At 33.7% G+C, this 27,018-nt stretch overlaps 1 protein-coding gene across 2 annotated transcripts in view; it reads right to left on the bottom strand.

Moving 5' to 3' along the window:
• Nucleotides 1-27,018, bottom strand: part of ppp2r5cb (protein phosphatase 2, regulatory subunit B', gamma b) — a 170,353-nt gene that overhangs the window by 113,148 nt on the left and 30,187 nt on the right. The gene's annotated exons all lie outside the window — the stretch shown is intronic.

Below are 27,018 nucleotides of genomic sequence, written 5' to 3'. Positions count from 1 at the left end.
ATAACTTTCAAAATATAATGCAGTTTATTTGTTCGCATGTTCATTTGTGGAATTGTATGATTATTGCATTTAAATTGTTTTTTATATATATATATATATATAATTATTATGCTTTTTATTTAATTTAACTTGGCACTTACATTTCACAACCCTCCTCTAGTTTAGGTTTTCCCAAATTTGGCTGGAAAACCCTGTTCTTGTATGAAGATTACATTTTCTGAATAATTGTATTAATATTTTCGGGGGAAATGCTGTATATTAAATAAATAAATAATTACTGCTAAATGTCTCCAGCTAAATTATTCCACAAAAGTACCCTCTAATATTTAAAATAATAATGAATGTTCAAAATGTAATGCATTTTAGTTGTTTGCATGTGTTTGAGGAATATTTCCATTTATTATTATTTTGATATTTTATGAGTATTGCATTTCAAACAAATCTTTATAAATTATTATTTTAATGCAACTTAATTTATAACCAACATTTCACAAACCTTTCTGCAGTTCTACCAGGTTTTCCCAAATTTGGCTTGAAAACCCTGTTTTTGCATGATATTTGTGGGGGGAAATATTGCATATACTGCATAAATAAATAAATAATCTATTTTCAGCTAAATGACTCCTACTATATTATTTATTATATATTATATATATAATATATAATATATAATAATATATAATATATATACTATATATTATTGTTTCTACAGGCATTTACAAATTCAAAAAAAGTTAATGAACTAAATCAACCAACTCACAGATGAATTACAATATATAAAAAAATAATAATACAAAAATAATACCAAAATAACACAATATACAGTGCAATACAAATAAATAGAAGGAAATAATTCAGATTCTTCTGCTCACTAAGAGAGCATTTATTTGATCAAAAATACAGTAAAAATTGTGAAATATTATTACAATTTAAAATAACTTTTTTGTATTTAAACATATATTCAAATGTAATTTATTACTGTGATACATCACTGACACTATTTTCCCGTTTATCTCAGTTATGAATCATTCTGCTTTGTATAAAGCACTACAGAAATAAACGTGACTTTAGATCTGAGTCAGAGGTGAACGTTGAAAACTCCCACACAATCATTAACTGCATCAGCAACCTTTTAATATCCGTCAACAGCTATCGTAGTTCTGCTGCGAAAGGCTTTGACCCTGTGAATGATAAATGAGGATCAAGAAGTTCATAAAGACTCAGAGCTGATAGAAACAGCAGAACTTACAGGAGCTCACTCTCTCTCTCTCTCTCTCTCTCTCTCAAGCTCCTGTAGAAGAGACACAATATGAATTATTATGATAAAAGGTCACCAGATTAAATCATAATGCCAGGTCTCCGGAGGCCTGCGACACTTTAAGCTCACTTCAGATTCTGCCGTGGGTTTTGCCAGTTGACAGGTTGTGAGTGAGTGTTTGAAAACCACATATACTTTCAGAATTAATTAATTAAAAATATTACATTTATTTACATCAAGGTGTTGTTTATAATATACAGTACACTGCCAGTTGAAAGTTTGGAATAATTAACATTTCTCGAGCTCTTAAAAGAGTGCTCACCATTTATTTGATCAAAAATACAGTAAAAATTTTGAAATATTATTCTAATCTAAAACAGCTGTTTTCTATGTGAATCTTTATTAATATGTAATTTATTTCTGTGATGCTCCGCTGTATTTTCAGCATCATTCCTCCAGTCTTCAGTGTCACATGATCTTCAGAAATCATGAAAATATATTTCTGCTTATTAGCAATGTTGAAAACGATTGACATTTTTGTGTAAATTGTGATTTATTTTTTAGGATTTGTTGATGATTAGAAAGCATTGATTTGACCGAAATCTCGTGTAACATTTTATATGACTTTTCTGTCACTTTTGATCAATTTTGTGAGTAAAAGTATTAATTTATTACAAACATAGTAATATTTCTAAGTCATGTGTTTTATGTTTTCACCACGGAATACAAATTTTGGTAAGCTCTAAGAATCCTAGATAGATATTTTATTTGTTTGTTGTTAGAAATTATGCAGGAACAATAATAGATTCATTTATGACAAGAGTGCACCTCAAAACATATTCATCTTAACAGGATTTCGGAACTTTGTCACAAAACTTCTTCGTTTGCAATCATGTTTTAGTAAACATCATAAATTATATATCATCTGAAAGCTTAAAACCTTAAAATTCATCCCGTGAAACCATTTTTCAAATAAGACATTTCATTACCATAGGAATGGTGCTTTATAATCTTTTAGCAGGCTCCTCCCCCTAAGTGGGAGGAGTTATATTACAAAATGAGTTATGGTCTTTTAGAATCAAAACTTTTTATGATCTTCCATATTTGGTAAATAAAACAAAACTTTTTTTTTTCATAAAAGTTTAGACAGCACCCGGTGGCTGTTTGTGGTATAACACCTAAATAAAATTGCATAGGAACCTTAATTTTTTTTTTTTTTTAACATCAACTTCAAATTCGGAACACAACTTATTTAGACACATGGCTTTAATTTTATTTCAAAATCTATTTTGTAAAATATTTATTTTATATAAAATATAATAAAAATTCATAGCTTCATAATTAAAGCATAAAATACTTTTTAAAGCATTAGATATAAAGGCTAGTCTCATGACGCTTGCTTTAACCTCATGAATAGAATGTTACTGTTGAATTTTATAGTTGTCTTAAACATCAATTTTGATCCATTCAATGAATCATTGATAAAAGTTACATTTTAATGAGTTAAACATCAAAAAAATGGGATGTTTACTGATGGATGAAATAATATCTTGCAGTGGCAGATTTCAGGGATGTGAGTAGACTACGCTAAACTGATTTCTCATGATGTTTCTATGTTTAGATGAAAGTCTGCGAGGAACGAGTGCAAACAGGTAATTTCCCTCGTGTGCCGTTAGAGGGATCTGTTATAGCGATCGTCCCCAAACATCAGAGAAACACGCTCAGGGCCACAGAATCAATCAAACGAGGGGCCAGATTCACCTCGCATTCAGGTCAACACACCAAAAAAACATGGCCGGATTACATCCTGAATAAAACAAGGTCTCTCTGTGAGTCCAGTCTCCCCGTTTGAGATGCAAAAACTAGGGCAAATTCTCCACAAAATAACTCAAGATTGGCTGAAACGAGCTAAGCAAATTAAAAGGCAAACGGGGGCAGATGAGGCTGTTGTTTTTGGCTGGATCTGAGCTCAGGGATTGTGCTCTACATTCACTGAAAGCTTTCTGATCTCCAACCGGTCATATGATTACCTTGAGTCACCCCTGGATTCTGCGTCTCTGCTCATAATACAGCGTTTAATTGGGTTATGCTTGTGTGCCGTTACACCAAAGAGCCTCGACTCGAGGTCAGTTTTCATGTGACGCTCTTTAGATATCAAACTAACACTGAGGCTCAATGGTTTCAATATTTCTACTTCAAAATGTAACTCTTCATTCAGTGTTACTGTGCTTTTTAAAGTTACTAACAATTTTTTGGGGAAAATGGTTTCCATTACAATTTTGTTTTAATTTATGCGCTGTAAAAAAATAAATAAATTCTAAGTTGTAAATAAAACAAAAAGGTTGAGTTTTTAAGTAGAATTTAATTTCATGTTAAATGCTGAGTTATTTCAAACCGCTGAGTTATTTCAAACAGCTTGGGTCAAATATGGACTGGTTCAACTGTTGGGTTAAATCTTTAAATTTTTAACACAAAAGTTGTGTAAATCTAAATTTCCCAAAGGTCTAGCACTTTTTTTTGTGTACTTGCTGTTTTTTTTCTTTGTGAAATTTAATCACAATTTCTGAGTGAAAATAGTTTCTACACCAATTGTTGATGCACTGTAAAAAAATATTTGCTAAAACAAATTATTTATTTTCTTTTATATTATTTGTGAAATTTACTTGCAATTGTTGAGTGGAAATTGTTTCTAAAGCCTTTTCAGGCATGTGATCACCTAGAGACAAAAAGTCCAATTGGAAAATGAAATCTGCATCTCCATAAAGTTGGTCAGCAGCAGGAAGCGAGAAGTGCTCTAAAACTCCCTGGTATACGGCTGCGTTGACCTTTGACCTCAGAAAACACAGTGGACCAACACCAGCAGATGACATGGACCCCAAACCATCACTGACTGTGGAAACTTTACACTGGACCTCAAGCAACGTGGATTGTGTGCCTCTCCTCTCTTCCTCCAGACTCTGGGACCCTGATTTCCAAAGGAAATGCAAAATTTACTTTCATCAGAGAACATAACTGTGGTCCACTCAGCAGCAGTCCAGTCCTTTCTGAAGCGAGACGCTTCTGACGCTGTCTTTTGTTCAAGAGAGGCTTGACACAAGGAGTGCGACAGCTGAAACACATGTCTTGCATACGTCTCTGTGTAGTGGTTCTTGAAGCACTGGCTCCAGCTGCAGTCCACTCTTTGTGAATCTCCCCCACATTTTTGAATGGGTTTTGTTTCACAATCCTCTCCAGGGTGCGGTTATCCCTAATGCTTGTACACTTTTTTCTACCACATCTTTTCCTTCCCTCCGCCTCTCTATTAATGTGCTTGGACACAGAGCTCTGTGAACAGCCAGCCTCTTTTGCAATGACCTTTTGTGTCTCGATCTCCTTGTGCAAGGTGTCAATGGTCGACTTTTGGACACCTGTCCAGTCAGCAGTCTTCCCCATGATTGTGTAGCCTACAGAACTAGACTGAGAGACCATTTAAAGGCTTTGCAGGTGTTTTGAGTTAATTAGTTGATTAGAGTGTGGCACCAGGTGTCTTTAATATTGAACCTTTTCACAATATTCTAATTTTCTGATAAACTGAATTTGGGATTTTCCTTAGTTGTCATTTATAATCATCAAAATTAAAAGAAATAAACATTTGAAACATATCAGTCTGTGTATAATGAATGAATATAATATACAAGTTTCACTTTTTGAATGGAATAAGTGAAATAAATCAACTTTTTGATGATATTCTAATTATATGTCCAGCACCTATACATACTGTCTGGTAAAAAAAAAAAAAGTAATATATATATATATAAGCAGCATTTAATTATCATGATAACAATATAATATATTACAATAAAGTACGATAATATATTATAGTTAAATATTTAGAATTGTTATTATTATTAAAGTACCTGCCAAAAGTTTGGAAACATTACAATTATTAATGATTTTGAAATAAACATCTTCTTCTCATCAAAGCTGAATTTATTTGATCAAAATAAAGTAAAAAAATTGTGAAATATTATTACAAAAAAAAATTTTTTGACTCACAGAAAACATTTCTGATTATTATCAATGTTGAAAAAACATTTTGCTGCTTCATAGTCCATGTGAAATGGTGATGCACTTTATTTTCCAGGATTTTTCGATAAATATAACGTTTAAAGAACAGCATTTATTTGCATTATTCAAAACAAAACAAGATATTGATGCTGGAAAACAAGGCCGGGAAGAGAGAAATAAACATATTTCTCTCATATATCATTATCTGACCTTTAGTCTCTCTGATTGGGTTCGGTTGCCCAACCAAAATAAGAGGTCAGAGGTCAGAGGTCGTGGAACAAAACAGGGTCAAGATAGCAGTAAGATTGACATTCATCAGGTGCAAACACCAACAACACAGATAACACTGACGCAGCTAAGACCAGAAAATCAGCTTAGGCCGCTTTAAGATGTTTTTTTCAGCAGGGTGTTCATTAGAAACATGCTCTTCAAAAACAGTATTAAAGTCAAAACTACATGCATGGGTGATCTGTGCACTATAAGAGGAATGATGATGTATTATGAATTGCCATAATATTTGAGATCAGTTCACTTACACATTTTTTTTCAATGTATTAAAAAATCATGTGCAATTGAATTCGCTTCTTGTCATTTCAGTGTAATTATTTTGAAAATTTAGCAATTTAAGTTAAAAAAATAAATAAATACATAAAATAAAAAAAACACCACTCCCCTCCCCCAAATTATTTATGCATAAAATATTTATAAATAAAGCATTTAAATAAAACACGGAAAAAAACTATTATTACTGTATATAGCACTATTTTGGTTTTTCTATAAAAATAAATAAATAAATATATAATGTTTAATTCAATATAACTTGCTGTTTCTGAGAGAAAGTTAAATCCACCAAATTAGTTTTCATTTATTTATGCATGTAAAAAAAATACATATATTTTATAAAAAAATTAAAACAAGCAATTTTAAAACTTTGGAAATGGTTTAAAAATTCACTTATTTAAAATGAATTTAAAACAGTTAATAATAGAAAATGACTTTACATAAAATACAGTGAATACGTAAAATACAGTGCAATCAGTTCGGACATTGCACAGTGCTCATTCAATAAATGCACAGCTAAACAGATGAGTTTTAAGTCTAGATTTAAATGTGACTAGTGTTTAGCACATCTGATCTCTTCTGGAAGCTCTTCTGAGGAGCCCATTACAATAGTCCACCCTGCTGGCGATGAAGGCATGAACAAGTTTCTCCAAGTCTTGGCTGGAAGCAAAACATCTAATTCTTGCAATGTTTTTTAAATGATAGTATGCTGATTTAGTTACTGCTTTGACAGGACTACTGAAACTAAGGTCTGTCTCCAGAATCACACCAAGATTCCTGACTTGATTTTTAGTTGTTTGACCCCTAGAGTCAAGGTATGCATTCACCTTGAACACTTCATCTTTGTTTCCAAATGCAATGACTTTTTGTTTCCAAATGCAATGAGTTTTTTCCTTGTTTAACTGAAGAAAGTTCTGGCACATCCAACTATTAATTTCATCAATGCATCGGCAGAGGGAGTCAATGGGGCTGTAGTCATTTGGAGATAAGGCTAGGTAAATCTGGGTATCATTAGCATAGCTGTGATAGGCTATTTGGTTCTTTCTCATTATTTGACTTAGTGGGAGCATATACAGGCTAAACAAGAGCGGTGCTAGGATCGACCCTTGTGGGACTCCGCTTGTCATGGACGTCCACTTAGACTTATGCTCTCCTAGATTCACATAATAGCCTCTCCCTTCTAAGTATGACCTGAACCATTTGAGTACCATCCCAGAAAGCCCGACCCAGTTTTCCAGTCTCTCTGTTAAATTCACTGAAATAAATTGCTTTAGCAGCTTCAAAACTAGCAAAAACAATATAATACAAATATGTATAATAATGCATGACAATGATAATCAGGTTTTCTGGAGAGTTGTATAATTAAATATTTAAGGTATTTGCATTACATAGTTCTAAAATTAAAATACAAATGAAAACCAACTAAACACTAACTACAAATGCTAATTATACTGTGAAATGTGAAGATGTGATAATGATATTATATTTCTTAAATATTTTACACTAAAATTAAATACAAATAAAATATTAGCCTAATTAAATTTACTTAAAATAGAAAAAATATATATATTCTTTATTATTATTTATGAAATTCACTAGCAATTTCTGACTGAAAGCCTTTGTTCAGTGCACTAGATTAAAGTCCTTTGCACGTTTATGTAATATTAGATATGATAATTATGTAAACAGTATTGTTCTAAGCAAATAATGAAAGAAACGTTGTGAAGCCTGAAGGCATTTTTACATTTATGCTTATATTACTGCATTTTACAGATGCTTTTATCCAAAGTGTTCATCAGAAGGAAATCTCACTTTTAGACATCCAGTCTAAACCCACAATGAAACGATGTTTTTCATCAGAAAACCTCCTCCCTACGGTTTCTAAAAGAGCAGTGAAAGCTTGTCCTAGTCGAGGGCCAAAGGAAAGAGAAGCAAACAAGCTTCCTGTTTTGGGGAGAGAAACACACGTAATCCCACTCGGACCGATGACATCTGCATCCACGTTACCATGGGAACCATGTTGCTATGACATCAATCTCTTTGTGCCACCAAAGAGACACGGAGCATCTTTGTTAAAAACGAGTGACGCATCAGACACGGTTTCATGCTGAATTTGCATTTCTATTGCAGATTTTGATTTGCAGGTAGCATGGCATACTACTTGACTACATTATGATTGTCAGGTATTGAAAAGCTGCTCGCTCCACACTAAGTAAGGCCGAAACATGAGTATTTAAACACAAACACTCACAATATCACTTATAAAAGTAAAAGTTTGGAACAATTACGGTTTTTAATATTTTTGAAAGAGTCTCTTTTGTTCTACAAAACTGCATTTATTTTAGGGCTGGGCGATATACAGAAAAAAATGATATCTCGATATTGTCAAATTTTTTACGATATTCGATATATATCTCGATATGTTTGCATTTAAATAATAAAAAATAAAACATGATTTTCTTTTGCCCATAAAACAAAAAAAAACAAAAAAAAACATTTAGATTAAACAGCTAATTTAAGCAGTTAAAAAATCTAGACCAAGAGATCACTTACTGCTTTTTATTAAATGAACACATGTAGGCCTATATGTAACTGAAGCAGTGCAAATTAAGTAACAGTTACAGAAAGTGCATTCTGTCAACTTTTTAGTGCATGCAATTCACAATTTAAACTATGCAACTGGGATAAGTATTTTATTTTTAACAAGTTTTTAAGCTAAGAACACAAGTCTGTCAACTGTCTGTGGTTTTAAGAGAAGCTCTGTGGCATGAAACTATGTTCTTACTGACACTAAAAACCCTCTTAGATGGGGAGCTAGTTGCTGAAGCACATAGCTATTTCTTATATATAAATATATATAAATGAATACCAAAGACTTGTGCATTCTCTCTGTCTATATTATGGAAACTGGTAAACATATCAGTGAAATTCCCCAATAGTAATTCCAAATGGCCATAGCCTATGTTTCTCTATTCAAACATCAGCGGTCGAGTAAGTGCATTTATTTTGCGATCACAAACGCAAATACAGTTGAGATCTCACGACAGAACACAGACCGGCTGAACGACGCTTTCATTAGATCGCTCAATTCCAGCTTGTTAGTGTTTTGTTTCAGATTATCGTCGGTGGCTCTTCTGCAATGAGGAGTGAGCACGTGCGCATGGTTGCCAGATTGCTTAAAATAAGCAAACATCAGGCAGAAAATGTATCCTTGTAACAGTGGAGCTCTGATTGGGAGATTTAAACTCTTGTTATCTGGCAACCGCTATCATTAAAGCTCTCGTAGTAGAGATGCGTAGAGCAGTTAGCAGTTACAGGTTCCTTTTTTGGACATTCGGCGCGTTCTTTTGGGAAAGTATGCTTGAATTTGAAATATTCGATATTCCCGATATATTCAAATTGTACATCGTCGTCAAAATTATTCCGATAGTATCGCTAATATTCGATATATCGCCCAGCCCTAATTTATTTTGTCAAAAAAACTGTAAAAATTGTGAAATAGTTTTGTAATTTAAAACAGCTGTTTTCTGTGTGAGTCTGTGTTAAAGTGTAATGTATTTCTGTGATGCTCCGCTGTATTTCCAGCATCATTCCTCCAGTCTTCAGTGTCACATGATCTTCAGAAATCAGAATAATATGATGATTTACTGCTCAAAAAACATTTCTGATTATTATCAATGTTGAAAACATTGTTAATATTTTTGTGGAAACTGTGATGCATTTTATTTTTCAGAATTCACAGATGAATAGAAAGCTCAAAAGAAGAGCATTTATTTAAAATAGAAATATTTTGTAACATTATAAAATGTCTTTACAGTCACTTTTGATCAAATTAATGCATCCTTAATAAATATATTAAAGAATATCAACAAAAATATTTAGCATTAAAACTTATTTTCAACATTAAGAAATATTGACTGGAGTAATAATGCTGAAAATACAGCTTTGATCACAGAAATCAATTACATTTTACAATACACTGAAACAGAAAACATTTATTTTAAACTGTAATAATATTTCAAAAATTATTTTTTTGTTACTTAATTTCTTTCTCAACTTTATTTTCGATTAAATAAATGCAGCCTTGAAGATTAAAACCTCTGACCAGTCCTGTTTGTATATATGAAATAATTAACATATTTGTTTAAATACCCATAATAAATTATAAACATTTTATATTTGGTTCTAAAAAAATCTACTATAAAAAAGACCATAATTAATCAAAACCTTCCACTAAAACAGTTACATCAAACTTTATATCATTCATTATTTTGTAATAATTGAATCACATTTAATTAACTCTATAAGTTATGTTGGCAGGGCACAACTGGAACACATCAGAAAACCACACAAGTTTTCTGCATCCCCCGAAGAATTTCTAACATCTCATTTCGATGCTGCTTTTGTGCCACAAGCAACCTCCGGCAGATCTGAACTGGTTCAGATGAGACATTCAGAGTTATGTAAAGTCCTACATTAGCAGCGTCAGAGGCTGCTGGGTTTCCCTCGGGGAGCTCTTTAGCATCTGCTCCAGGAATGAAGCAGCTCTTCATGATGCTGTGGTCCAGACTCGGAGCTGGCAGCTCTTCCCAATCCTCCCACATGCTCAGAGGTTACTTTACAGAACCAGCAGAGGTGGAGGATCCCGGGAGAGACGTGTACATTCGTTTGGAGATCTATCGGCTTTAATGCATGGAGAAAATCTGCTTATTTCCTCTGCTGACCCCTGCGTGACCCCTGGTTTACCTGAGCTGGAGTCAGCCGTGTCAAGGGTGCATGCCTCGCTGAAGAGATCCGTGTCCTGACGTGACTCTGAGATAAATAACTCACGCCTCAGAGATCCTCTTCTGCATCCACCTGAACACATGCACAATACCATTTAATAACTGTTCTCACAGTGGGGATTTTTTTTACCAAAATTGAAGAATACTGACTGCAAATAAGTTTTTTTGTTTGTTTATAAATATCATGTTTATATCATTTTTTACATGAACACACATTTTTTATTTTATATATGTTAATCAAAATGCGTATTTAAATATAATAATGTGTACATGCAGCCTCCATTATGCTTGCAATTTCTTTGCTGAAATATATATATATGTGTGTGTGTGTGTGTGTGTGTTTATATATATATATATATACACAAATAATTTTTGTATTTTTTTTTTGCATTTGTATTTTTTCTATATATATATATATATATATTTTTTTTTTTTTTTTTTTTTTTTTAACTAATATTTTATATTTTAAATAAAACATATATTTATATATTGTATTTAAAAAAAAGTTAAAAATATATATGAAAAATTTCCAAATGGTTTTTTTTAATTTGTATTTTTTTTTATAAATGGCAAAATGTTATTATTTTTTTTATAATACTTATATATATATAATATTGTATTATTTTAAATATATATTATGAATTTAATTTAAATAAACATTTTTATTTAAATATAAATATATGAAAAAGGGCCAAATAATGTATCATCTAAATATTTACATTTATATAAATATATTTTGCATTATGAATAGTCAACATAATTTACACAAATTATTACAGATATGTGTATTGTTGCCATGTGAGATTCCTGGGAATACTGCGGAAATCCGGTTGTGCTGTAAGTGATAGATTGAGAGGGTATGGAGCTTTTCTGAGGTTAACTTCCATTCTGCTGATAATATCCAGTAATCCAGCCGATACGGGAACAGCGCAGACCGTGATTAGCTCTTCATCCACTTCGAATCAAACTTATTAGTGTGCTTGAGAATCAGTGGCTGGTTTAGGCGTAATCCAGCTGTGAGCGCGGGACTCACACTTGATCCTGAACCTCACCCTGAAACACACTGACGGCCTGAACACACACACACACACACACACACACACTGCTGTCACTTCCTCTTTATCATCACTGTCCTGCAGCACAGAAGCAGTCATCAGTGTCACAGACGTATATTTGTAGAAATAGACAACAATACATTGTATGAGTCACAATTATACATTTCTCTTTATGTAAAAAATCATTAGGATATTAAGATCATGTTCCATGAAGATATTTAGTAAATCTCCTACCGTAAATATATCCAAACTTAATGTTTGATTAGTAATATGCATTGCTAAGAACTTCATCTGAACAACTTTAAAGATGATTTTCTCAATATTTAGAGTTTTGTGCTCCCTCAGATTCCAGATTTTCTAATAGTTGTATCTCAGACAGATATTGTCCTCCGAACAAACCACACATCAATGGAGAGATCATTTATTCAGATTGCATAATGTATAAATCTCAGTTTCACAAAATGGAATAAAATGGAAAAATGCAAATGTCGTCAAAATATATTATAAAATATTTTTTACAATATATTTTATGATTTATAATAATTTTATGTATTTGAAGTATGCTATGAATACATATTCTGTGAAGAAGTTTTAAATCAAAAATATATTTAGTTTAAACAAACGAGTGTAAGGTCCTTCTCAAAAAATTAGCATATTGTGATAAAGTTCATTATTTTCCATAATGTAATGATAAAAATTAAACTTTCATATATTTTAGATTCATTGCACACCAAGTGAAATATTTCAGGTCTTTTATTGTTTTAATACTGATGATTTTGGCATACAGATCTCAAAAAATTAGCATATCATGAAAAGTTTTCTAAACGAGCTATTAACCTAATCATCTGAATCAACTAATTAACTCTAAACACCTGCAAAAGATTCCTGAGGCTTTTAAAAACTCCCAGCCTGGTTCATTACTCAAAACCGCAATCATGGGTAAGACTGCTGACCAGAAGGCCATCATTGACACCCTCAAGCGAGAGGGTAAGACACAGAAAGAAATTTCTGAACGAACAGGCTGTTCCCAGAGTGCTGTATCAAGGCACCTCAGTGGGAAGTCTGTGGGAAGGAAAAAGTGTGGCCAAAAACGCTGCACAACGAGAAGAGGTGACCGGACCCTGAGGAAGATTGTGGAGAAGGACCGATTCCAGACCTTGGGAGACCTGCGGAAGCAGTGGACTGAGTCTGGAGTAGAAACATCCAGAGCCACCGTGCACAGGCGTGTGCAGGAAATGGGCTACAGAGAAGCAGCACTGGACTGTTGCTCAGTGGTCCAAAGTACTTTTTTCGGATGAAAGCAAATTTTGCATGTCATTCGTAAATCAAGGTGCCAGAGTCTGGAGGAAGACTGGGGAGAAGGAAATGCCAAAATACCTGAAGTCCAGTGTCAAGTACCCACAGTCAGTGATGGTCTGGGGTGCCATGTCAGCTGCTGGTGTTGGTCCACTGTGTTTTATCAAGGGCAGTGTTACGATATTAAAGTGTCTAGGAAATATACATAACATTAAGGATATTAAAACACTACTGGTGTGTGGAATGTGGTGGAAGGAAACATGACAGACAACTTCTGAGAGAGAAATTTGACTGGAGTTTTATTTTACAACAAGCCGTAGCTATTGAATCCAGTGAATGCAATTATGTCTGTGGGCTATGTACAATGCGATAAATAAAGAAAGAAAAATGGGAAAGAACATAAGTGGCGCCAAAGAAAATAACAAAACAATCCTTAACTAGTCCCTAAGCCTAACCAAAGAAAAATGCAGAAAACAAACCGAAATCTTCGCGCATCCGGCGCCTAAATAACCTGACTAATAATAAAAATACAAGGGTTGGCGCTCACCTCTTACCTAGTGTGTATATACACAAAAGCAGCTATGGGCAGAATGTATATCGCGATATACTGACCTGATGTTCCTTCCCAAAATAACTTTGTAGCTGAAAACTCTTGTTATATTCTCATATAGTGATACACACGTAATACGAATAAATTACTAAATATAAATATAATCACTAAAGCACATAGCACACTTCTCCGGGTAGATTAGATTAAACAGGCAAAAACTCTCAGGGAGTACACAAAACCTCAGCACGCCGCATAACAGCTTGCTGCCGCAAGAGAGGGAGAGAGCGATGTGAATGAACCCGCCGTCTCTCTTAAACCAGCTGGACTGCCTCTGATTGGTTCTGGTGCTCCGCCCTAATGATAACCGACAGATGAGTCAGCCAGTCACAGCGGCCTAGAGGTGGGCCAAAACAGAAAGAAAACTCAATGACCGCACAACACACGTGTAGTGCATCAGCGAGCAAAAACATCAACATTCCCACACCAGCGAAACGCACGTGGAACGTAACAGGCAGGGTCAATGCAGCTAGCTATCAGGAGATTTTGGAGCACTTCATGCTTCCATCTGCTGAAAAGCTTTATGCCAGCTTTAAGCCACGACCTGGCACCTGCTCACAGTGCCAACACCACTGGTAAATGGTTTACTGACCATGGTATTACTGTGCTCAATTGGCCTGCCAACTCTCCTGACCTGAACCCCATAGAGAATCTGTGGGATATTGTGAAGAGAAAGTTGAGAGACGCAAGACCCAACACTCTGGATGAGCTTAAGGCCGCTATCGAAGCATCCTGGGCCTCCATAACACCTCAGCAGTGCCACAGGCTGATTGCCTCCATGCCACGCCGCATTGAAGCAGTCATTTCTGCAAAAAGATTCCCGACCAAGTATTGAGTGCATAACTGAACATAATTATTTAAAGGTTGACTTTTTTTGTAATAAAAACACTTTTCTTTTATTGTTCGGATGAAATATGCTAATTTTTTGAGACAGGAATTTTGGGTTTTCATGAGCTGTATGCCAAAATCATCAGTATTAAAACAATAAAAGACCTGAAATATTTCAGTTGGTGTGCAATGAATCTAAAATATATGAAAGTTTATTTTTTATCATTACATTATGGAAGATAATGAACTTTATCACAATATGCTAATTTTGTGAGAAGGACCTGTATATATGAACACCATTTTATGATTAATGATAATTTTATGTATTTTTAACACAACATACTTGATGTATACTGTATAATTACAAAATATATAGACACTTTAGAAATCGCGATTCATTTGATTCTTAGTGTTTTACTAAATCAATTACTGTCCGAAATCAATGTTTCACGATTCAAAAATCCATGTTTCAAGATCAATGCATATATTATTGTTTCTGTTTTAATGTACTTTTAAAGTTTGGATCACATTAAAAGCGTAATTTGTATGCTGGTGTATTGTTTTTTACACATCAGAAACACGTTTTTGACATGTTCGATTCTTTGTAACAAAATTAAAAAGACAGTTGGTTTGATCTTGGTTTAGTGTCTCAATACTGTCAATATAAAGAAAAGCAGTCATGAACATGAAACTATAACAGCATGAGTGACAGAACCCTGAGGGATGCGAGGGAGTCTGACTCTAAATAAAGGAATAGTTCCTTCAAGACTGAAAATGCGATCATCATTTACTCACCTTTGTGTTGTTTAAGACTCTTTATAGCAGAACATCCATGCAGGTCTTTTCCTCATGATTTCAAGCTACAGAAAGGACAAAAACATCCTCATACAAGTTAAATAAACCAATCATAAAGAAAAAACAATTAGTCCCATGAAGCAACATTGAACGCTCTCATACTCCACTGACAGACATTTGTTCTCGTTTTAAACAAACTCACCTCATTTTGATCAATTTCTCAGAAAGCAAGACGTCATATCATTAATTTGAAGAGGAAGAGGTTTATTTTGGTGCATGCAACATGTTTGAATTTCTGTTTATCACTTTTTTAAGTCTTAATTTGTGAAAGAGCAAGACTTTTACGACCCACAGGAACACTGGTGTGAAAAAAAAAAATATATATAATTACAATTTTGACTAATAAAAAAAAAAAAAAAAAGGCATGTACTCTTAAAAAAAAAAATTCTTCAGTGATATGACAATTATTATTTCTGGTTATTCAATTCTTAAAATAACTACCTAATCAACATTTATTTGCACTACAAGACGATTTTGTGCAATTTAAAGGTTTGCCAACAATGAACCTCTATGTTTAAGCACGTACACAAGTAACATTTCAACAGGTTTCAAAGTTTAGCCATTGCATGCATCATCTTATAATGCTAAATATGAGTTAGTTTGTGGACGGCTGGAATCTGTATCACACACAGTATAGTGACAAACAGAAGAGCTGCGGCATTATTTATTCACTTCATCATAGATTTATGAAGTACGTCGTAAAAGACTTGTGAGAAAGATTGCAGACCCATGTCATGAAGCTCAACTCTCTCTCGCTGTTCTGACCTCGTCCTGATGATTGGATTACTGACGAAGAGACAGCAGAGGCTTTAGTGCTTTGCTCATTCCTCAGCTCATCTGGTCCTGACCAGCTTCACCCCGTTAAGCCGCACTGTTCTCTAACCTCCAGCCCAACACATTCATCAGAGAAGGGTCTGTTCACTGCAGATCAACAGCACAAACCAGCGTCTGATTCAGTGTGGCTTATTTTTGAGTGTTAGGAGAAGTGTAACAATTAGCTTTTTCATTTGGTGGCGGGGAAAAAAACTATTGCAATATATGCGCTCAGATTTCTGAAAAAAAACAAAGAAGGTATTGCGAGATCTAAACTCGCAATATTGAGAAAAAGTTGAGTTGTGTGATAAAGTCAGAAATATCTTTCCATTTTTTATTCTTTGCAAGATGTAAACTTAGAATTGTATTTTTTATTATTAGTTGCAAGATGCAAACATATATATATATATATATATATATATATATATATATTATAAATTGTAAGATGCAAACTTAAAATTTGCAGACAAAAATTCTAAATTGCCAGACGAACTCACAATGATGTGTTTGTGATTTGCAATTGTGAGATATAAACTCACAATTGCAAGAAAAAAAGTCTAATTTTTTTTTTTTTAGAAACAAGCTTGCATTTATATAAATTATATAAAATGTATTTTAATTTCCAGTGCTAATAGCTAAACATTATTAAATCAAGATATGCTTACTTGAATATCAAAATAGATATTACATCTTGGTTTCTGAAAACTTTAGAAAAAAAAAATTTGCAAATGTATCCTGAGTAAATCATGTTTTATACAAGACTAAATAATATAATTGACTATGTGCTTGTTTGGAGGTTTAAGGCTCGTTTCTTTAAAAATGTTAACGCATCCAAACCCAAAACCTAACCACCGAGTAAGAACTAATTACTGGATCTTCCAGATATCGTGAATCTCTGAAAGACTTTCTAAAGCACTTGGGAGCATACACTGTATATCCACAAGCATAATTGTGCATTCATCTTTCTTTTGTAGTTTGATCTCCAATTCTAATTTTCTTCTGTAATCTTGTAAAATGACTTAAATGAGCTTTTCCCCCCACTTTGGTTTATAATTGAGAAATTCACCTGCCTATAAACAGACTTTAATGTTACATTTTAGGGTTGTTTAGATCACTGTGTTGGGTTTAGAGATCATCCAGCAGTTGACAATCTCAACCCTCTTGGGTTTTTTACATTCTGGCACGTGCTTCATAAATACTTACCCAAACAACCTTGAGTTTCTCCTCTGGCTCCAGTCTGTTAAACCCATTTAGGGGCTTTATATTTAAAAGCACACCTTCACTTCTTTATACGAGTCTTGAACTCCCACTCCTCACTGGTTTAGTCGTCTATCAGAATCTAATCTGGTATATAAAGACTCCTGACCTCCACCGACGAGGGCACCAATGATGGTGGCATAGTAATCAGCCAACTAGACATAAATAAAGCCATTTACAGCTGACTCACTGCCTGCCTGCATATTACATCACCTACCTCCCATGATGCCTGTGAAAAACTTCTGGGAAGTTGCATATGCTGGGAATGCACATCAAAAGTACACCGCAACTGGGAAGTTGGAGCATTCTGGGAACGGACGTTGCATCATGACTTCCAAGATTCCCGTCACATTTAGTGTGCATGAGTTGCGACAGACAGCTCTGGAAATTGGTGCGGCTCAAGAGGCTGAAAAACTGCAGGAGATTTCTCAAGAAAATTGAACGGCAGGTTGACACACAAAGAGAAAGCGGAGCTCAAAAGTGCGAACGGAGCGCCTCCCGGTGGAAACGGCAGTGTTTCGGATCGGTCTTAGATGTTTTTAGCTGTTTTGAAAGTCCCAACAAAGGCCGTCTTTCTGATTGACAACAGCTGGGCGTCCGAAGGTCTCGAGGGCTACAAAATATTTGGTTTTAAACGAACGTGCGGCTAGGCATCCTGGAAATTAAAATACAGAGCATTCAATTTATTTACTGAAATATGCAACAGTGTTCAAGGACATGAGCCTGAAATAAAGCTAAATGAGTGAACTTATAAAGCTTGCCAGGTCTAATTGGACATTATGCAAAGCCAAATTGCTTCAGTTCGTCATATTTTCTGCTGATGCAACTGTAGATTGCTAATATTATTGAAGTTAATGAGGTTTTGACATATGATAAAGTCTTATGAGAAATGCATCAAAATGGAGTGAGTTTATGAGTAAAACAAGAACAAGTATCTGCTAATGGGCTCAGAAATACAACTTAATTCAAAGGGAAAACAGTAGATATTTGTTTTTGTTTTAAGCCCGAACTCACTCAATTTTGTTGAACTTGTCAGAAAACTAGACTTCATATCCTCACTTTGCATCTCAAGTAAATATATGATGATTTAAAGATGTTGAGATATTTGTGCTGGAAATCTGAATGCAAAGGCATCATGAATTTGAGATTTGAAGCTCTAATTTAAGACCTTAATTTGTGGAAAGGAAAATAAAATAAATTTGTATTATTATATTGGCGATTTCCTGTGTGTGTTTGTCAAAAGCATTATTTATTAGTCTTTTATTTATTAGTTTGTATTAAGTTTTAATTTATTTAATTATAGTACTTCAACTTTGGCTGAAATAAATGAACTTTACGTTTAACTAAAACTATAAAATAAAAACTACACAAATCACCAAAAATGACAAAAACATAAAACCACTAAAAATAACTAATTTGAAATAAAATTTAAAAAAAAATAACAAAAAACTATGTAATACTAAAATAACAATGGTGCTAATTATTATGAAATGTTAATTTTTTGGTTGAACTATCCGTTAATATTTTTAGTTTTAGTTCAGTTTGTTAATTTTGTTTCAAATAATATATAGTTATTTTATGATTTGCATGACCATTTGTTTTTGCAAAGGGAATTTTTTTAAGCTTATCACCACACAACAACAGCATCTTCACATCTTTAATTTTGCATCTCAATTAAATGTATTTTGATTTGCACTCTTTGTTACAAAAACTTTCATTTTAAGAGAGATTTGGGCTTGTCCTTTTCCTGACATGTTTTTGTTTGAATTAAGAAGGGTAGAGATGAATATTTTCAGGGATGTTGTTTTTTGTGTTTGACTGATTGCTAGTGTTTGTATTAAAATGTTCAGACATTTCTATTGGCACATTCACTGCCATGACTTCATGAATTCAAACATTTCTGCTCTGATTTAAGCCCTTCATTTGTCGAAAGCCTCTTTGTTCTTGACTCGAAGACACTACTGAGATCTCACTTGTATTTTTTCCTTCTTCTGGGCATATATTTACAGAAACGCTAGTAACACACTGGTGTCTTCTGAACATCATGACACTTAAAAGCTGTGTTTTGAACGATGCGAGTCATTTAATTTTCAACACCGCTTTATATCTGCAACACTTTATGAGTCACAGAGAGCTCTGAATTCACCTGAAGACTCGGTGATAGTGTCAAGGTCCGCAGCAAGCAGAAAGTAGGTCAAGATAAGCTCATCTTCCTGAGATACGGGGCTCTGGTGATTGTGCAGGTCTGGGTCAGACAGACTCGAGGCCGAGGCACGTTTGTGCTCCCCAAAGGCCTGAGTCACACAGACACTCCTCGGCTCTGTCTCCGTGTCTCTTCCCGTGGGACACACTCTTTCATCGTGTGTCAGACGGAGTCACCGAGAGACGTGAGAAGTGAGGGGAGAGAGACACTGCGACAGAAACAGAGCCGCCACTTCCAGCCTTTTCCTAAATATCAGAAATATGTTGGTAGATCTTACTCGAATCTGATTGGTCAGACACGACTCTGATGCTTGTTGCCATCCACTGTGACGATCTGACTGCAGAGGCTTGACATGGGGTTCAATTACAATTTCATCATTTGCACCAGGGTTATTTGCACAAAATCAGTTTTAAGTGTCAATTCTATGAAACTGAGGTTTCTGCATGATCTGAAAGCTGAATAAATCATGGTTTGTGAGGAGGACAGTATCTGTCTGAGATACAACTATTTGAAAATCTGGAATCTGAGGGAGCAAAAAAATCTAAATATTGAGAAAATCATCTTTAAAGTTGTTCAGATGAAGCTCTTAGCAATGCATATTACTAATCAAACATTAAGTTTTGATATATTTACGGTAGGAGATTTACTAAATATCTTCATGGAACATGATCTTAATATCCTAATGATTTTTGATATAAAACAATATAATGTTTTGTTGTCTGTTTCTACAAATATACCCCAGAGACTGCTTTAGGAACACACTTTAGTATCATTATGATTGAGATTTTTGTTAATATATTGAATTCCTAGTAAAACTTTCAGAAATGTTGCTGTTTTTCTCATTTTTAAATATATATAGTTTATAGTCTATATAGCTTTTTTTTTTATTACATTTTGTTATAGTTTAATTTTAACGCTTCAAATTAAACGATACTAAAATTAGCTGAAATATAATAGTTTATATTTAGTAATAGTCCAATTTTAACAACAAAAAAACCTAGACATAAAAAACAGAAAACATGATGTATTCGTTTTTTATATATTTAAAAAAAATAAACTAAAACAAAAACTATACATTTTCTTATAGATATATAACAGATGCTAAAATACATTGGAGCAAATTATAGCAGAATATTATTTTTCTGTGTATATTTTTTATTAATGTTTATTTTATTTCAAGTTTTATTTTTTCTATTTTAGTTTTAGTTATTGAATAACAACCTTGATTTTCACATCCTCGTGTTAATCATGTTGTTTTTCCTTTTGGCAATGGAACATAAATTAAGTATTTTTAAAGCTCATTTCCATACATGAACAGTTTATAGTAACCCAACCTTTATTTCTTAAAGCTCTAAAAAACACCAAAAACGAAACAAAAACAAACCCAAATCTAATAATGCACCAATCTGCTTACAATCTATAGCCCATAATGTGAGGATTCTTCTAGCAGCACGACAGAAAGAGAAGTCATTTTTAAGATGAAAAAAAAAATGGTTTGAAAAGGTTATAAAAGACAACAAAAGGCATCGCTTTTGACTTATATTTAATAGCTTTATGTATGATCTCCCTTAAAGGACGCTGGGAATGAAATACTAATAAGGAACATGGGAATAACTGAGAAACATGAAGTAAATAGGAGTTATGTTGAGCTAGAATTGTTTTCATGTGCATGTAATGAATGTGGAGACTTCATCTCTTCAGGTTTCTGTAGTGCTGAGGGAATCTGAACCGCAGTGTTTTCTCTGAAGTGCTTCTGCACTAAATCCCTGCTTTGTGTCTTGAACAAACGCTTATCTGGAGAGGTTCCTGTTGCCCTTCGCTCTCACACAAACACATCCTTCAAATACTTGACTAAATAAATAAACACAAATGGATCCGTTAAAAAGCCGAGTCTATTACAGTATTAAACAACAAGTTTTAACATCCACTGCTGTGATATCTTTCCTTCTCTAGCGTCAATTTTAAATTCCTTGCATTCTTCACATTATCCGAGCAAGACAAAATAACAATAGTAGTGCAGTAAATATATATATATATCTTTAAAATCAAATATCTAAAATAATATTCTGAAGTGTCTGAATTGATTGGTTTTATTCTTGCTGCAAATATTTTATCTTCTTGTTTTTATACAAAAATTATTAACTACCAGTCAAAAGTTTGGAATAATTAAAAAATAAAATAAAATGAAAGAAGCCGCCGGGACTGCATTCAGCTGATCAAATTTACAGGAAAAATGTGAAAAATTATTATGATTTAAATCAGCTGTTTTGTATGTGAATCTGTGTTAAAGTGTAATTTATTTCTGTGATGCTCCGCTGTATTTTCAGCATCATTCCTCCAGTCTCCAGTGTCACGTGATCTTCAGAAATCATTCTGATTATGCTAAACTTTGCTATTTTATTTTAAACTGTAATATATTTCACAGCGTGTTTTTCTTGGAGTCTCGAGGGTTTTGGCTCCATCTCGTGTCACTAAAGAGCATCGCTGTGTCTAAAAATTCATAAAGGATCCATTAGTATTTGTAAAGTGTGCAACTAAATACTCCATTTCTTTCTCATCGGAGTTCAGAAAATCAGAAATATCTAAATAAATGTTAAGGCATCTAAAATTATATTAAATAATTAGTATTGAAATAAACATTAATCCTTGTGCTGTGCTGAAAATATTTTATGTTATTCTGTATTAAATATTGCTTGTACATCTTTCATTATTATCAGCAAATCTTGTTTTGTGTTTATTTCTTTTCAGATCTGAATTAATGCACCTCTGTTTTTCGGGGGAAAAGCATTACTTGTAGTAAGAATCTTGGACTCGTGTTCTTCTGGGGTTTGTCAATGGGTTGAGGATGCATTTGCTTCCTTCAAGATGGATCTTCCAGTCTAATGCCTTTTTTAAAGTCCTTTTTTTCAGAGTTTCTTGAGGTTGTGTATTCCCCAGTGAAGCACTCCTCTGGCTTTTTCCTCTTTCAGTCTGATGTTATGCATTTCATATGAGTAGAGACCTCTTTTTCTCTTTTTTTTAATCTGATGGTGTTGTTGAACCTTCTTTCAAAGCAGATTGAAAACCTTAAAACCATGCATTAAATTAAAACGAGCTGCATTAAAACTTCTGAAAAAATAATAAAATAAGCATTCACAATGCACTGCAACTCAATCCCAAAACATACATGAAAATAAAAAAATAATAATGAGTTGTTTTGAGAAGCTGACTGAGATTCTGTAGTAATGAAGGACGCTTTCAAAGCAATGCTAGGTTTTAACAGATCTCAGAGCAGTTTCATCAATTTATAGACATTTTTAATTAGACATTTGTGTAATTAAGAGGAGTAGTTAATAGTCTCCTACTGGCCTCTATTAATTTGTATTGCATTTAAAGTATTATACTATCAATAAAATATTTGTAATGGGTTTTAAAAAGCTGTTTTTATGCATGTTTAAGTTTTTTTTAATTTACACACTTTTGATGTTTCGTTGTGTTTTGAGTGCTTCAAAACAGTAAATCATTTCGCAACGCCAATGGTCCGATTGTTTCAAAGCTTCGAAAAGGATTTGTTTCTTCCAACACTAATAAACACTTTATATTAATTGATCAGAATGATATTAGAATGATTTCTGAAGGATCATGTGACACTGTGCTGTCAAACGATTAATTGCATCCAAAATAAAAGTTTTTGTTTACATGATGTATGTGTTCTGTGTATATTTATTATGTACAGTATATATAAATACACACACATACAGTATCTATTTATTTTATATGATATAACATATAATATACATATAAACAATAACTTTTACTTTGGATATGATTAATTGCGATTAATCATTTGACAGGACTAATTTTAACACAAAGAAAACAGCTATTTCGTAAATTTGACTGTGTATATTATCAAATAAATGCAACCTTGGTGAGTAAAAGAAACTTTTATCAAATGCATAAGGAAAAAAATCATAATCTTTATATAGACCTAATATCATATACCATAATAAGGAGATGGAATTAATTGTAATTCAAATATGGCAATTAAACAACACACCGGAGTGATCCAATGTTCGTGAACTTAACATCTCATACAACTTGATGAAATATTTACTTTGTTTACTTGGGGGGGGGGGGGGGGGATAGCAATGTGTTTATTATTGAAAATGTGAGGCAGACTTTTTAATTGAAGAATTTAGGTCAACAAGTTTGGCTGACAGAAATGTTTGTGAATCTTTGGGATGTTAACCATAGGCACTGTAACATCACCCTTATCTCATGTTATTAGTACTAAAAACTTTAGTAACTCTTAAAAGTCATTAAGATCGTGTACAATCGGCTTTACCGTTACGCGCCAAAAAAACTGAGGTAATCATTCGACATCATTCAATCCTTCAAATACTCGATTAAGTGTTGTGTTGTTACACTTGAACAGAGATATAGCGACTTCGACTATAACTGTGAATGTAAACTACTTACCGATTATAACGTGTCTTGAAGTAAAATCACCTCACTTCAGAAAAGCGCGCCATTTCTGTCCAAATCGCGCGCGCTGCCAGAGGGTGCACCTGATGACGTTTCCACTAAAGGTTGACGTTGAAATATGAATAATACAAAGTAGAAAATAAATAAAAACGTTATCTTTCAGCAAATTATTTTTTTAAGGTGAAAAAAAACCCTAAACAGTCAGCATGCTCAAAAATAAAATAAATAAATAAAACATAAGACCTACTTTATTCTGGGGAGGACAAAGGTGATTTGTTTGCCATTCTCTTTAACTGCATCTTTATTCAAAACAATATAAATGAATAGGAATGAGATCATAAGTCACTTCGACTGTTCCTAACATATCAATTAGCTTCCCACAAATACATTTTGAGGTGTTCACAGTCCCTGGTCAAAGTAAGAGTGCTTTTTATAATAAAAGTCTTGTAGTCACAAAGCCTCGCTGTGACAGTAATGATGACCAAAAGTACATTTTCTGGTGAACTATGCCTGCAAGTATGATTGATGGTAACCACAAGGTGGCGTTAAAGGCCAGTAAAACCAATTTAATATAACCATAGTGGAAACTTAATGGGTCATTATTTCAAGGGAATATTGTAAACATTTCAACCCGTCGTTTGGATTTAACAGCAGTGTTATTTTAATATATTTGTGATAATATTATAGCTTTTATTAATATTTTTTGAATATGTTGTCTTCATTTTAATTTGAATGTTTTAGTAATTTGTTTTTTTGTCATTATTATTTTGTCATATTACACTTATCCAAATTTGAAATATATTTTTTTTCTGATCAACAAAAGCCTATTTTAGAAAAACTATTATTATTATTATTATTTGTATTGTTGAAATTTCTCACTAATATTATTCACATTTCCCCTAAAGTTACCATTCTGTCCTTGAGTATATTCCACTGAAACTACCGTTAAATAAAAAGCCCTTCAAACCTTAGTTTAGTGCTAAAATGTCAGTCACAATCACGCTTCAACACACAAATGCACGACACAGAATACAATTAACACGTTCTTGTAAGATGAAAATATAAAACACGTTTTCTTTATTTCCTGTATATAGACATATACCACTTGAGATTTGGAGAAAAGCACATATGAAGGTTATTTTAAGATGGATCTCATCAGACAGCTGAATGCAGAGACAGAAAAGTTCTCAATTACAAATAGTAAAAAAACAAAAACATTAGAAATTAAATCCTAAATGCTTCTAACGCAGTTACAGAAGTCTGTCAAATACCAACTGTCTGCAAGTGGCTAATAACGGTTTTCATCTGTACACGAGAAAATTTGTACAAAATAAGAGATCTACCATTCAATAATAGATGGATCATAACAGTACATAATATGTACAATATCAGATGGAGCCATTTAGTAGGGGGACACGTACTAAAGGACACTTTGCAGTTGTATTTTCTTTCATGAAACGAAACGTAAAGTGAAATTCACCACAATGAAAGCTTCCAGTTGGAAAAAGAACGCAAGTTACGCTATTGACACCGGCGAGAAAAATCATCTTTCATAGACTGTTTTCCGATTTACAGCCGTAAGAGAAAAAACCCAAGAGAAAGGTCGGGAGGGAGAAAACCAACCAATTTAATTATTTGCACATTCAAATCGGACAGACGAGCTTATACGGGCCGAAAATAAAAACCGTACAACCGCAGAGAGAGATCTGCACCATAGCTCCGACGAGGCCAAACCCAATGGGAGTTCAAACAATGGTTCAGAGGGATTCGTCCCAAACCATACCCAAGAAAAAACAAACAAGTCAGAGGAAGTCGTTCAAGTTTATCAGGAGAACTTCTCTTTTGTCAGGCTTCTCCGGGTTACGCATTTCTCGTTAGCCAAACCAGCGAAAACTACTTTTTTCCTCGATCTAAAAAGGCACTCTATGCAAATAAAGGCTTGGTTGAAAACTGGGTAAACAAACCGTTCGGTATTGCCTGTTTAAATGCTTTAACGCTCATTTAAAAACTAGTTCACCACCGTAAGGCCGCTCGCCATTGTTTGAACAACCAAAATCTCCATGGACGAACTTATTGCCAAGTATCTGGACAAAAACAAAAGGGTATTTTGCAAGCGTGATGTGAAATACACACAGAGTCGGTTTCATTTCAGAAACAAGTGAACACAAATCTGAACACGGCTCGCTGCTCTCGGCCTCCGAACAACCTGAGAATCGTTCGCTCGCCCGAATAAAAGTGCGGTTCAAGCTCGAATGGATAGTTCACGCAAAAATGTAAATTCTGTCATTGATTACTCATCCTCATGGCGCTCCAAACCCGTAAGACCTTCGGAACACAAATTAAGATATTTCTGGTGAAATCCAAGAGCTCTCTGATCCCGCACTGAGAGCAATACAACGGAAATGTAACGTAATCAGGATATCGTTAAAACAGTCCATGTGACATCAGAGGCTCAACTACAATTCTGCAAAGCTACGAGAATACTTTTTGTGCGCAACGAAAACAAAAATAATCTATTTAACAATTCTTCTCCCTGAGTTACGTTTCCCCCAGAACTCAATCAGCGTTGTTTACGTTTAGCGTTGTTTACTTTTAGCATTTGCGCATTTCCTCCTGAACGTAAAAAATGATGAATACCTTAATTAAATTTTGGGAAAAGCGCAAACATGTGTTTTGATACTCTCCGTAATGGCAGAATAATTGATTTGGAGGAGAAGAATTGTCGAATAAAGTCGTTATTTTTGTTTTCTTCGGGCAGTATTGTCGTAGCTTCGTTAAATTGCGGGTGAACCCCTGATGTTTTACTGATTTACTTTCTAAGTTTCTGAGCCATGAACATTTCAGTTGCATTGTTGTCAATGCAGGGTCTGAGAGCTCTCGGATTTCATCAGAAAAATCTTAATTTGCATTCCAAAGATGGACAGAGATCTTACGGGTTAGGAATAGAGTTACAAAGGAATGGAACATTTCAGGCTAATTTCCAGAAACGT

Source organism: Carassius carassius, chromosome 27 (assembly GCF_963082965.1).
Source record: "Carassius carassius chromosome 27, fCarCar2.1, whole genome shotgun sequence".
In the NCBI taxonomy this organism is placed as follows: domain Eukaryota; kingdom Metazoa; phylum Chordata; class Actinopteri; order Cypriniformes; family Cyprinidae; genus Carassius; species Carassius carassius.
Note: the sequence above shows the minus strand (reverse complement) of the source record. Positions and strands in the feature narration are given on the sequence as shown.